This window comes from Apis laboriosa, unplaced genomic scaffold (assembly GCF_014066325.1).
Source record: "Apis laboriosa isolate Shangri-la unplaced genomic scaffold, ASM1406632v1 scaffold158_cov153, whole genome shotgun sequence".
Lineage (NCBI taxonomy): Eukaryota > Metazoa > Arthropoda > Insecta > Hymenoptera > Apidae > Apis > Apis laboriosa.
In genome coordinates this window covers 949,917-965,706 of record NW_025222082.1, presented here as the reverse complement: position 1 = coordinate 965,706, position 15,790 = coordinate 949,917, and the positions used below count along the sequence as shown (strand labels likewise).

At 34.8% G+C, this 15,790-nt stretch overlaps 1 protein-coding gene across 1 annotated transcript in view; it reads left to right on the top strand.

Moving 5' to 3' along the window:
* LOC122710829 (polypeptide N-acetylgalactosaminyltransferase 2) overlaps positions 1 to 15,790 on the top strand; it is a 187,491-nt gene that overhangs the window by 75,445 nt on the left and 96,256 nt on the right. The window lies entirely within an intron of this gene.

Here is a 15,790-nt window from a genome sequence, read left to right as displayed (position 1 = left end):
GTTGTCGAGAAAGTATCTTTGATCTTTTCTTTCGTCTTATAGTATTAGGAAACGAAGAAGTTTTTAGATTTTGCTACTATCGAGTTATTGTATCTCTAATATTTAAATTGAGATCATGTTACAATTAATTGTCATGATTCATTTTTCAACCAAATACATCATGCATTCTGTAAAGGTTCGATTAAGCACAGAATGCAAAATTTTTTAATCTCTTTTTTAATTATCGGTTTTGCAAAAAATGTTTGATAATATACTTGGCATTTTTAGAGAATTTTATTTCGATAAAATAAATTCATGAAATAGTGAAACTAAAATAACTAACTGTATATATATATATTCACCTAGGTATCGCATAGAAATGGAATATATATTAATAATATCATATTTAAATATCTATTAAACATGTATATGTCTATGAATTGAATCGGGCAACCACTTTCAAACACCTTCATATCTTCATGCACAAATTTCTCTGTTCGTTTCGAACTCTGGAATCTTTGCCGCGGTACCAATGAACTTCCGGATCGCGGCGGAAACCACACTCACGATATATATCAATGACAAACCGGTACAAGGATTGAAACAGTTTGAGGCTGGGTATTTAACTTGCAGACGAACGCGTGACGCGATTAATCGCGAGAAATAGACGGGTATCCGCCAAAGTTCGCGTATAAGTGCTCCAACTAATTAGCGAACTTCCGGATAAATTATAATTATTATTTATCGCTCGTCCATCCTTTTGGTATCATTCAATTTGATTAATGTCGGTGAAGAAGTTGGCGAGCTGAGGGGAAAATCGTATTAATTAGCGAGAAGTTGCGAGTCGTTGAGCGCCGAAATATTACTTAAAAGTGATAATTCTTCGAGATGATTCCTTTTTCTTTCTCTTTTTCTAAGTCAAATTGATTTAATATCTATTTTTGTATAGTTAATACGGTGTTCTCTAATGTAATAGATGTATGCTAAGATTTTTTGAAATATCTACACGAACATTGAGTGGAACTTTTAGAGATCGAGAAAATTTTAAAGATAGAAAGATAATAGGAAGATATTTCGTTGAAAAATCATCTGCCTTTTAACGTAATAATTCTATACGTAATAATTGTGAAGTAAGAAATATGAAAATTGTGTTTTTATTTAATTGTGTGCGATAATAGGAGAGAGGGGATATTTCAATAATAAAAAAGTTAATCGTCCAACGACTGGATCGTTTGCCCTACATTTTCTTTCGAGAGTTCTTCTCGTCAAGAGACGAGAAATAAAACGTGATAATCAAAGTTAAAGTAATGGGAACAATTAACTCTCTCGATTACAGGTTTTATCATTCCGTTGAACATTTTTATTCCCCGTCGTCTCCAACGTTTCAGGTATTATCGGTGCAATTAATTCGCGTGACGAATCGTTTTCTGAACACCTGTTAAAACAAAATTCACTTTGACGTTTGTTCACGGAAATCGGATCGTATTAAGCCCTCGATGAAATTTGACGAAGACGAATTTAATAATCCACGATAATTCCCCCGTGGAAATTGCTTCTTTTTCTTTTTTTTCTTTTTTGTTCTTTTTTAAAGAGAAAGAAATCGATGAATATCAATGAACTTCGCATGGATTAATGAACGGCTGGAATAAAAAGTGTAGCTGCGTTATAACTGCGACAATTTTTCCCCCTCGACGATATTCGAGGATAGTCAATCGCGTGAGCGATCGCGATTAAGGACTAAGAGATCGAATTAATTCGGCTGATTTAATTGATTCGAGCATGGAGGAGTTGATTCAGCTGCTTCAACACTTCGTGAAGCATTAACGGGATCGAGTGGGCAAACTAGGCGTAGATTATCTGTAGGTATCTGGTCGAAATTCGGCTATTGGTGTCCCCATAATTGTCGCGAAATAATTCTCTTCGAATATCATGATTTTTTTTTTTTAATAAACACAAGATGCAACTATAACAAGATAAACGATGATTACCAATCTTTGTTCTCTAGTCTACCAAACGAATATTTAAACAATAAATAATTAGTAAATTTTGTGAGACGTAATTAATAGATCTTTGTACAGATTTATATCTGTCTTTTTCAAAGTTTTTTAAATTTTTCGAAGCAAAATAAATTCTCTGGTCTAGTAGTTCTCTAATCTTTGCTCTCTAGTCTTCCAAGCGAATATTTAAACAAAAAATAATTAGTAAATTTTGTGAGACGTAATTAATAGATCTTTGTACAGATTTATATCTGCCTCTTCCAAAGTTTTTTAAATTTTTCGAAGCAGAATAAGCTCTATGACGAACGAAAGCTTGGAAATTTTAATCGTAATCCATGAGCAATCGATTGAGCAAGATCGGTGTGTGAGCAGATCATTTCATATTGCAGCATCCATAACCTGGAGGAGACTGATTAAACGTGATCGACGGCGTCCATTCCGCCAAGACTGCGTCAATTTCATCCACCTTATTCCCTCTAGCCTGTGGCTAATGACCCGTAAATAGGATTGTTCACAAAGAAGATTTAACTGGCGGCGAATGTGATTATTTCCACAGTGATCGTTATCAGCTCCCGGGGCACGCGTTATCCACCCTGAAATAATTCTATTGAATATTTTCCAAGATCTTCAAGAAGGCAATTAGATTCTTTTTTTCTCATTTCCTCTTTATTCTTACCTAAATTTAAATTTAAATTCGGATCTTCCTCTTGCCAATACAAACGTTTAATCATTAAACGGATTTAATTAAAGAAACGGACGAGTTCGAAAGCTCGTCGGGTGAACTCCAAAGTTTAAAATTTTAAGCTTTCAATGCGTTTCTGGTTTCGAGATTCGAGTGGATAGACGCTCGTCTTATTACAACTGCGATCAATTATCGTAATTATCTCATCTATGCTCAGTATGTTCTTCGTTACGAGGCGTTACGAACGAATCGCGATAATTAGAGAAAGCTTAATCGACTTAGTCTTCGAATAAGCAACGTCTACGATTCAGAAAAATCGTATAGTACATATATATTTAAAAATCGAAATGGTTCAAAAACGAAATACACCTCACTTATCAAATTTGCACAAATAATCCAATCATCCATTTCCAATTGAATATCAACGTAACATCCCTTCTAATCCAAATATCGTTTTCTCGATAATTCCTTTCTTTTTTCTCTCTCTCTCTTCCTTCATCCCGGTTCTAAAAATAAAATTTTATTCGACATTAAAGAAATATCAAGCACCGATGAAAATTATAACAATCGAGACACGTAGTCGGGCGACGTTTAATTTTAATCCACTCGCGAGAGGGCAGCAGCCTACGCCTACGTAAGAATTCATTAAACGTTCCGCGAGAATTTTGTTAGCCGGCTCGGCACACCGGGTGGCCTCTTAATTTGTGAATCTAATGCAATCCAACCTCGGCTCCTCCTCGGGTTTAGAATTTAAACGGCCTGATTTGGATCTATTATTTCGCGTTGCACCCCTCCTCCCCTCCCATCCTTTCGAAATGGATGAATCGAAGGAAACCGCTTTTCCGGGCCACGAATCACGCCAGGAATCAGAGCTGAACAGAGCCCCCTCTCTGCGTTCGACTTAATCGTGGCTCCGTGTAAAATCGTTTACGCCGGTATAACCGATGCGCGAACCGATTCCCACAATTCTTTACGCGCTCTGAATTCTCGAGGATGATCAAGGGATAAGGACGTGAAAAACTTTCGCTCTGATCTTTTCGATTTCGCAAGATTTGTTTGAATAAAAAAAGAAAAGGAAAAAGAAAAAAGAAAAGATTCGCGAGATGAGCGATGTTTGGATAATGGAAATTCGAGGTAATTTCGATCTTGACTTTCTATCGCTTTGGAAAGATGGTATATATATATATACGCTTGAGAAGGTTCGAAAGTTGAATGTGATGGATGGAGCACAGTTCGAAGATTATTCGTTCGATTTTTGATTCTTGATTCAACTTTTCAACAGATCGATGCACGAAGAAGGGAAAAGGAGTTATTTTCTTATTCTTCTCTGAGAATATTTGAAAGATAAAGAATCCATTTATAAAACGTAAGGACTATTATTGATCCATAAACCTTTTCTTCCCTTTTCTGATTCTTTTTGCGGTTCATCGTGCACATGTAGCCTCTCGTAAAAAAATGTACTCCATCTCTATAATATTAATTACTCGTACAAATTCATCAATCTCACTATCCTTCATAATTCGATTTTTCGAAGAAATCAATCGCAAAAAACCGTCCAAAATATCAGAATTGTAAACAGTGAAAAATAGAAATACGCAAAATATCTCGTCCACGGTGTTGAATAAACATCCATTTACAATAATTTTGAAATGAATTTTTGAATCAAATCGACGCGTTTCTAAAACGGGGAAAATTGGCCGGAATTGGAGGAGGCCGTTGGCTGGGATATCCGCAGTGCAGCGACGTTGTTCGAGGTCTCGGGATCCCTTGGAAAGCTCACGCAGCCGTTAGTTATCGGTGATCGTGGTCTCGCGTGCGCCACGTCGCGTGGAAGTATTTTATGGAACAATGCGTCGTTTAACCTTCCGATTATTCCTGGCCCAGGATTAATAATCATCACCTTCGCATGGTCACCTTCGTACAGTTGCACAGGCTCGACCCTCGTTGGGCAAATCGAGAGGCGTAATTTCGAACGGGCGCGCGCTTTCGTGCTCGATCGCATAACAGTGGAAAATGGTGTATGAATTATACGACGTTAATGGCTGCGTAAAAATCGCCCTTCCTTTTCTGTAACACGGTTACAGTTCAAATTGTAATGCGCAGTCGAGTTTCGTATGCGTCTTTAATCAGCGATAAAATAGCGCTGGTAAAATCCTCTCCTGGATTTTAACAAACGTAGAATTCGTATTATCATTTCCCATTTGAACGACGAGATGAATTTCGAATATTTTTAACGTGCGATTCGTTCGAGAAAGCAATTTGTTCACGTTGCATCGGTGGTTTCTCCCTTTTTTTTTTTTTTTTTTTTTGATCGGCTGGAAAAAAATCGGCGATCGTTGGAGCAAAAATGGAAATTTTCACGAGCGATCGAGCACGTTTCCGCGGTTTTGTCCGGTGGGGAAAATTTTTTACGATCGATTCCTTCGATCCTGTATGGAAATCGCGATAACGAAACGCGGGGGGTAATTAGAAATTAGAAACGCAAGAGAGATAGAGACGGTACGTGGAGATTATCGAGATTATCCTTGATTATTCCATGACCTTTTTTGCACCCTAGCTCGAGAGACGTCGAGGGAAATTGGACAAAGAGAGAGAAAGAGAGAGAATAATTTGGATTGGATCGATCGAATTATTTTCAAGCTTTGGACATTGTTGAATTTTAGATTGGTTTAATAATTATTGAATAACGTGTCAAGGGATATTTGTTTCTTTGTATTTGTATAACGTATTGGCGTTTTTCTCCTGTATCTACCGGAAACAGGCAACGTTTGTTTCTGGCAAATATCAGAAATATCGTGTAACGCAGGAAACTACCAACCCATTTTTCAGGAAACGTTAAATTTTCTATTTATAAAAAGTTTTTCAAAATATATAAAAGTCAAAGTGATTAACCGTATTTTTTTATTAACACAATTTTTATTCGCATTCAACTCCACAAAAACAAAATAATTGAACACGCACAAAAAGTCAAACTCGTCAGCTCAATATTTTGAAAAAGTTTTTTACTTTAACATTAAAACGTACAACATCATTTTTAATAAATATCAAATAATTAACCTCGATAGAGTTAATAAATAATTTCTAGCAATTAAAATCTCAAATTATAATAGCACTCTTACATTTAATAATTTTAAGAATAATTCTTACAATTATAAATTCAATAAACACATGGATGCTTCATTATTCGAACAATTTTCCGAAAATACAATCCTCGATCCTAATCAGTTTAAATAATTGACGCTCTATCATATCAATTTACACCTACTAATAAAATTTTCCCCTGATAATCCATATGATGATCCATACACTAAATTTCGAACAATCATCCAAATTTTCAATCTAACTCCACAACAAACTAGTTACACGCGATTACCAGCATTGTGCATTGTGATGCCCGTGTTTCATGATCGATAATCGCGTGTATCATCATTGTTGCCATCATAGGCATCGGCCTATTGCCGACTCTTAAAATTTAAAATCTCTTTTTTGATCGATAAGATTGTTTCGAATCGACGAAAGTTGCTGGTCCACGATAATTATGCGTGGTGGAATTTGGAGCGTGCAACTCGTGGCGATTCGTTTCCGCCATGTAATCCCGGTGCTTTGTGCGACAACTTTAACGAGGATTTTGTTTCGCGTTATTTCTCCATGTAAATGTGTTAGCCGATGTTCCTACTTATCCGTGAATCGTTTCGCGGACAAAAGTTGAAATCGAAGTTGAAGTGAATTTTGTTTGTCTTTGATACGTTTTTTTTTAATATGAACGAATCGTGAATGATGCTCGTTGGAATTAGCTAGCCAATTCATTTATGGATTTAAATATCTTTGTGGATTTAACTCGATCTCTTTCGTTTCCTTTCTTTCTTCCTTTTTTTTTTAATTTATTATGAAAATCGAATTTTTAAGTTTAAATTGAAGTTAAACATAGATTTCGAAGTAGGAGATATATATTAGTATAATTAGTATATATTTTGATGATAATGAAAGTGAATGCTAATTGACTGTAAAAAAATATTCGTTTGATTTGTGTATATGCAGGGTGAACACGAATATCTTACTTGATTTTGATGACAAAAAAAAAAAAAAAAGAAGAAAAGATTGAACGATGCAAAATAGAACATCGGGAATTACAGAACGAATCTTCAAACTTTTTTGATTTTTTCTGATCACGAACGACCTATAGAACACCCTATAGAACAAAAATTGCGATGAAAAAATAACGATAACCTAATTCAGAATAATAAAACATTAAAATTACCGTAAGCTATTGTATATATTTTATAGAACGGGGCCGTGTGATATTTTCAAACAACGTTGCTTATCCACGCATGGCAATTATAATTGCAGATCATGCTCCACCAAGGGTCACAATAAAAAGTAACCACTGTTAAAAATAGCCTATCGTTTCATCTCTGATCCTTATCATTTCTTCGCTAATGTTAACGTCACTAATTGAATTCCCTCTCTCGTTGCAATCTTATTACACAGTTTCCCCCGGAAACGAAGGATAGAAGGAAGAAGATTCGCTGTAACAAACGGAAGGAAATTCAATCGTGGATTAATCAACCCCTTTTGTGAGAAAGAAATTATCGTGGGACGGTCATCGACCCGCGATAAATTCTCCCTGTTAACGGCCCCCCCAACGGTACAATTCGTAAGAACATCCCTTATCTTTGGACACGTTTTAACCGAGAGATGACCGATGCAATAATTCTTCCCGCGAAACAACACGAAGTTGTCTCAGAACTGGAAAAGCGAGGACACGCGATTTGCATATTGTTTCGTTGAGAGGTGGATGAATCGTGTAGCAGTTTCCTTTCACGCTTGTCAAACGTGGAAGATTTTTCAATAAGGGTAGTTATTATTATTGTTGTTGTCTTGAGTCTCGCGTGATTGTAATTTTTTGTAATAAATATAATTCAAGTTGAATTGATATTTGGATAAATCGTTTCGAATTAGTGTTTATTTATTTATTTTAGATTGCGATTTTTATTCGCAATTTTGTCTCCAAAGAAAAAGATCTCGGAATGCTTGGGAGATGTAGATATAGGAATCCAAAAGATTTTTTTTAGGAGATCATTTGCACTTTCTGAGTGATTTTTAATCTATATTATCCAGCAATAGAAAATTATTGCATCAAAAAGTGTATGATTTAAAAAAAATAAAGTAATTTTACATCTAAATGAAAAAATTAATAATCAACTCTTATTCGAAACATATTTTCGTTCTAAATTAATTTATCGTATAAAATCAATGAAGATATCGGTGAACGTTCGAGTTAGTTAGTTTCAACCGATATTCCCATTGGGATGCGTTTTTATACGGCGCGGGAAAAGGAAGAATCGAACTCCCTTTAATTACGATTATCCGGCCAATTAACCCGATCCGCGTTGCGCCATGCATTATTAATAGCCGTTTAATGGACCGATAAATTGTTTACGATGGCTGGCCATTTTTAAAATCTGTCGATTCGTGATAATTAGTTAAAGAAACTGTATAATTCTATTAATTGATTTCCGACGAAAATATGTAGGCCATGTAGTTATTTATGAGTCATAAATTAACAGGTATTACTAATTGTAATTGATATTATTTTGTATATAAAATTGTAATTGTAATTTTTCTTCTAAAATATTAATAAATCTCTGAATGTTTGAGCTTTAAATCTTTTTAAAATTCAATTAAAATTCATATCTCTTATAATCCTTATAGTATTAAAAACTTTCTCTTAATTACATTCGATTATATTGCGTAGAAGCGCAATAAATAATCCCAATAAAAATCACTGCGCATATCAATCGAACGTACATTTTCTCGAAACAGTTCCTTCTTTCACGACCAATCACGAGGAGGTTAAAATATCCTCCCTTAAAATATTCCTCAGGAACAACGCACAACAATTTTCTCGATTTCCGATTGTTTAATAATCGCCACTACTCGTGGCCTTGTTTCAAATCCATCCTTCTTGAGTGTTGCGGCTCGCAACACACGATCCAAGCGGAGAAATGCTCGTAAAATTAACATAAAGAGCGTAATTGTTGCATATCCGCGCAGTCTTTTGCCGCAACAAGTATCGATGCATCGTGAAAGAGAAAAAGCATTCCCTTGATTACGAGGATAGATTAACGAGAAAAGGTGGAAGTTCCATCTGATTACAGAATGGAGAGGGAACGGGATCTCCATCAGTTTTCTCTCGACTTTTCAATCTCCTCCTCCTTTATTTCCAAGTTCTCGTCGATAGAATGAAATTTCGTGAATCTTGTTAATCATTTTAAATGTTTCGCGCGTATCGAATAGAAGAATAAAAAAGGAATCGTATCTGGAAACAATCGAAACGCTATTGACAACCACTCGAAATCTTTCAATGACCGTTGTTCCCATCACGACAATACCGTTCAATCGTGTCATTAAATTCGCCGGCCAACTGCGATTATGCAATACAACACGTGGCAGCACGCGCGTTAATAAAATAACACGTAGGGATTGCAACGAATGGGGGAAGAGATAGATCTAGCCGATGTGGGTCGGTTTTAATAAATCCGATCGATCCAAACGTGGATTCGCCGCGTTTCAATTTTCGAGCGAGCGCGCCATCTGTATTTCCGGTAAACGCGCACATATTTCAGTACAATCGCGGCCATTGTGGCGGATTAACCGCGCGGTCCATTTAACTTTCGCAGAAGAACGGGAACGAGCAACGATTCTTCGTTCTCCTCGTTATTCTCGCAGATATGAATCTTCAAAGATATTTAAGACTGTATATTTTTTTTTTTTGAAAATTCCAAGAATTTTGGAAAATAATAATCTTGCGTGACTTTAATCATCGTTTGTTGATTCGAAGAGGAATTAATTCGAAAGTTGTTATTTCTTTTTCTGGGTTTTAGAAATTAAATTAATTGAATCTTGTCATCATTTTGTTCGTTTTATTCGCGAAAATCGTGAAAGGATTTTTGAAATGTTTCCTTTGTGTTCGATATCTTTGGATTTCCTGTTTTCTTTTTTTTTTTAAATTATTAATATATTTTGTAGAAATTTTTCTCTCCCAACGTAAATAAGTTTACGGGATATTTTGATCTAATTAATTTAACATTACCGTGACTAATTAATTGTTTAGTCTTTATTAAAATGCCGAATTAATTTACTTACTGGATATTTTCACGTACGCTTAGCCTACAATTTTATATCCATTATAGTTTGGAATCCGGATCGATCTAAATAACTAAACAATTAGGATCCATTATAGGATAAATTGCAATATTGCAAAGTTTACATTTAGACAGAGTTCGTTCAGACACTCCAACATTTTTGACACTCATTGGAAACCTGAAACCACGATTAGTCACTATACGTAACAAGATACTTGATATTCAATTTTATTTATCGATTAAATTTCTTAAAAAACTCGATTAACTAGGAGATATTATTTTTCTTGAAACGTATTCGTATCATCGAGAGAACAATTCCAGTTCGGAAGAATCTTCTTCCCTGTCTCTGATGAACGAATGAACAACGCTATCCGCAAGTTTCACTTTCTTCCCGATCCGAGGGAAATGTGAGCAATTCGATTGCAAGAGGAAACGAAGCAACGAACACACGCCCGACATTCTCGCCTTGCATTCTACGGATAAATTGCAATCACTTTTTCTCTAGAAACTTTCACCGACGAGGCGGCCAATACCTGTTTCGCTTGCACCCGACCTCGTAACTTCGATTCTTTCTCTCGATTTTTATCGGATGCGCAAATTTAAGCAAGATCATGTAGGTCAGGCTTGAACATCGATCAAAGAAAAAGATAAACGCTTTCGAATTTCCATCGATCGAGCACAATTTTTGCGTTACTTCTTTCATTTAATTTATTAATTTATGAGGAGAGCTGCTTCTTGATAACAATAATAATAATTGACGTATATTGAAAACGAGACTCGGCTTCTGCAAACTTTATTAATTTTATAAATTTTTCCAAGCAACAAAAAATAAGAATTATATCTCTAAGAATAATATGAACAAGAAAATGACTTCATACAACAATGAAGAATAAATATAAATGTATCCATAATCCTGATAATGAAACATGATTATGATTATGCATACTGGATTATAAAAGTCATTTAATTATCCTTATTATAAATTAATGTATAATCGAAAATTCAATTCAAGGATATTAAAAATGTGGATGTGAATACCTTCAATCCACCATTTTCAAAATCAAGACTTATCCACGAAATCGATTTACTCGCTTCCTTATCGAAACGTCACTATCCTACAGGATGTTGGAAGAATGATTTTCCGTGAAACGGACGAGAGAAATGCGACGTTACTTTCTCCGAGCTCGGTTCCAAATTATCGTCTAACCATGTGGGATCGATCCAAGCGAAGGCAAAGCGGAGAAAAAAAAAAAAGAAAAGAAAAGGAAAAGGAAAAAAATGGACAGCGAACTCGTGTTATTACCTTTCACCGGAGATCCTCGGTTACATTGTGGCCGAGCTTTCGGCCGAATCGACCGATGTGTTAGACCGATCCTTTCACTGTGGACGAGCAACTCGCGAGTCTCGCGTCAGCAAGTCGATTAACCGTTGCACAATAACGCTCCTGGCGGATTCCGCTTGGTCAGACCACGTTTCTAGAGCTAAAAAAAAAAAAAAAATACCGTGCGCGGTTTTTCTGGAAATGAAATTTCGATCCTTATGGTATTCTTTTTTTTTTTCAAAATTTTTTTTCTTCTCGTTGCGTTGAAATACGAAATTTTTTTGGGAAATGGAATGATTCTTGTCGGAATTTTTTAATTTTGTTGCCTTTTACGTTTAATGGATTTGATAAAGGGTTTGAGATTTTGACGAATTTTGTTGGAAAGATTTATTGTCAATTAATAAATTCATCAAGTATCCCAAAGAAATATAAAATATAAAATCGTATATTAGAGGCACGTTATATTTGACTTTATTTATTCATTTTTTATTCGTTTTATATTACAAACTCTTTAAATCCTATAAATATATATATCCTTCTCGTTTCAACATTCGGGATTTTTCTGTCTTAAACTCTTTCAAATCTCCAATGTAATCATTCCTTTCCAAACTTTCGTGCATAAATTTCAATGTAACCTTAAATCTATCTCCCTTAAAAAAATTTACTTAATTTCCTCGCCTCGTTCCCTCTTCTATCTTCTATCTCTCGTTATTCTATTTTATTCAACACAAATTAAAATTTCCACGCTTATCTGTCGTATATAATAAACTCGACAGCAATAACGATAATCGTCTAATGGAAATTTCTAATAGCAAGTCGTACCAATAAGAGCAGACTACTAATTAATCCACTTTTAATAATTGCTCCGCGAAAGGAAGCGGGGCCATCTCAATTTGGAACCGGGCCAAATCTCGAACCAGGCTCGAACTTCGATCGACTGGTCCTATCGTGTCGATAGTTCCAACGTGACGAAGTTATAGAAACGGTCAAACATCGATTATATAATTCGTGGAATAAAAATCAAACGGAGGAGCGAAGTTGCGTAAAAAAAGAAATACGATGGAAAAACTTCGAGAGATCGAAGATAGAATAGAAAGATGCCTATATATACGTATATATATATACGAGGGAACGTTGTGTGATGAAAGAAATCGCTGATGAATCCCGGTTCGTTCGTGCGATGATTGATTATGATTTATCGAATTCGAAGTGATCCGAAGGGTAATTAACTGGCTGGTTTACTTAGGGGGGAGAGTTATAAATGAGTTCATTATACGCCCGTTCCATGGAATGGAAGTGCGGTTGAAAGCAGGTTAGAAAAACCAGGTAAACGTAATTACAAAAGATTATATCTAAGCCATCCTAATCTTCGTGACTTCGTGCAATGGTTGCGAGAGGTAGACAGGTAGAATTACAGTCGAGTGATGTAATTAACTGCAATGTTGTTTAACCTTCGTTATATTATATCACTCGATAAATCAGAATTCTCATCCTCTTTTATATTCCCGTATAAAAATAATTTGCTAGGTTTATCAAAAAATGTTTAACCCTTACGTAGATATCTTTCTTTCTTCTCTTTTCGTTACATCGAAATTTTAATATTGAGCGAGGTTTATAGTTTCGTTTGTTTCGTCCAAGGGATGAAAGATGAAATAGGAAAACGAAGAAGGAACGCGTTTTTATTGAGGATACGAAAAATTTTGATTTATATAGAACAGAAAGATTTTTGAGAAACTTGATGTTCGTGGTTTTGGAAAAAGAAAAGAAAGATCTGAAAAGGCTAAATTTTAAACTATAGCTATTATTATGCATACTATCATTGTGATTATGCAAAATAAAATTTAAAATCGAGACTATTATAAAATAAATAAATGATTGCATTTTTGTATCTGATACTTGTAATATAACGTCAAAAATATAAAATTACCATGCGTACAATGAAGGATTAACGAGCGTGAAGCGAAACTAAACCGGACAAAACAACGAATCAGAGCGTGCATTTTCTCTACTTTGTGTATTATCAAACTCGAAGCAAATCGTTTAATCCCTAAAGATTCACTCGAAAACATGCATATAGCATAAATAAACAAAGTTTTACAATAATTGTATGAAAATGTTTGAAACCTAATTCGTATAATCGATTCAATCTTCAAGATGGAAGAAACTGATAAAGAACGATAACGACGATATGAGCTCTCTAAATAGGAAGCTCGTTAGTGTTTCCATGAATACACAACTTTGTCGGAACTCTCTAATTCAGGCAGCTGGAATTTCCAAGTAGCGTAATACGAGATTTGATGTTTGACGAGATTTCGCTAATGCAACAATGAAATAGAAAAAAAAAAACAAGTTTGAAGAGAAAGAGATTCATATTGCAATTGTTGAATAAATCTCGAAAAGAAATAACTAAGAAGAACTTTGATAATTTGGATAACCGAAGTGATAATTATTGAACAATTAATAAATGTTTTTTTTTTGTTCAATAATAAGACAACGAATGATTGGATGATGTTGTTTAATCATCTTTGAATTGTGTTAAATTCAAATGTTAAACGAAAAAAAATATAAAACTTCTTATATACATATCCTGAAAACTATATATGTATATTCAGGATTTATCTGCAAATTAAATTACAACGAATCTGATTCTTAAATAAAATCACTATTTATATAAAAAAATATTTCACGATTTCAGGAATAAATTCTTGTACAAAATTCTTGTACAAATATCCTATTAGATACGTTAAAAAAATAAAAATTCCATAAAATCTAAACACCAGATCAAATAAAAATCTCCAAGAGATTTCTACTAAAATGAAAAAGTCTCTAATTTCGAATGCGAACGAAAGAGAAGAAAGCTACTACTGCTATAAATTGTAATTCGAAATCTGGATCCATATTTAGCGGATGAGAAGGTGATCGCTTCAGGCGTCGAGATCGTCGTCAACTCGATCCTGTATCGCATTCCTTCGCAGTTGCAACGGAGTTATCGCGGTTTCGAGAACTGGGATGGGAGAAGGATGAGGATGATACGTGAAAGGCGACCCCCGCGATTCGATCTCCACGTTCTCTTTCCAGGTTACTTAACGAGCATTGCGACACACGTATGGACATTTCCAATCTCTCGAGCCGTTCACCGTGTTCAACTGGACTCGAAATGCAATGCCGGGAATACCTGAAAAGATTCGGTTTTGATCGATGATCTGAAATTTAAATTCAATGCGCATCAATGTATCGGCTCGTATGTATTGGCAAACTGCAAATCCGTATTCATTTCGTATTCATAGTTATTTAATTTTTCTACGAATGACGATTCGATTTTTTATCGATCTCTCGTGTCTTTTAATAACAAAACAATTATTATGATATATAAATATAAAAAGAAAATTCTAATGGTACGAGAAAAATCAAAGGCGACTCGAAAGCATTAAGGGAAATATTTCTAACGTGAAAGAAAAGAGAACGCGAGAAGGGAAGAAATTTTATCTCTAGAATTCTATATAAAAAAAAAAAAAAAAAAAAATATTAAAAGAGAAATACGAAAGAAAGTTCTTTGGTAACTGGAAAACGAGAATAACCTTCCGATGAATCATGGCCAAAGTAAGAGAAACGAAGCTGAGGGGGAGTAGGGGCGGTTCGAGTTATCATTTTAATAAATCACCAACTTTGGCGATGTCAAAATTGAAACGGAGATCGAGAGCCCCTCTCGCTCTGGACAGGATAAAGTAAAACTCATTAACGTTAGTAATCGGTGTCTGGGCAATAATATCATCGTCATGCCAAGGCCCAATGTAACTCGACGTTTAATTAAAATCTCGAATTTTGGGCCACGAATCTTTGCATTGCGAAATGGGTGTGTGTATGCATGTGCTCTTTGTTCTTCATAGATCATCTCCGATTAATTTAATCAGTCAGAGAAGAATTTTATTTGAGATAAATATACAAATCAAAAAGATATTAATTTTTTTATGTGATAAAGCTATCTTTGTTACCAAGTATTTATATTCAATTCAAAAAAATTTGAACTTATACCGTGAGATTATTGTTATTTTTTTGATTTACGATAGATTTGCAACGAAACGGGCTTTGATAATCCTGAAAAATATCGCCTCCAATATATATTTTTCGAGTGACTTTAATGCACTCGAAAAATATATTTTATATTGGTAATATAAAATATTTGCTATTTTTACTCTTCAAATAAATGTAACATTTGGTAATGATAAATAATTGGAAAACTGCAGATTTATTCTCAAAAAAAAAAAAAAAAAATCTGAAAAAAGTTCTAGGATATTTAATTAGAGAAGTCTCTGATTCATTCGATCGAGTGTATTTTAAAAAGCTTATCGGTTTCGAAATGAAATATCACGTTTCAGAAACGAATTCTCGGGGATAATGTGTCTGGAAAATAGGTTCAGAATATCCAGGAATTCAATTAACGATACAGGACACGTGGCGTTTCGAGTGAAAATCTTTTTAAGCCTTCTAGAACTGATAAGAGATAAGGTGAGAACATTTTCCGTAAATGTTCACACCAGGATAAGGTTATAGAGGTTCTTTATCGATTCGTCGACGCTCTCAAACCTTCATCGTGAACGTGAATTCGAAGCAATGGGTCGTGAGTGCGTTTCGAGTTCGAATTAATTCGGTGCACGTTCTGTCTGGA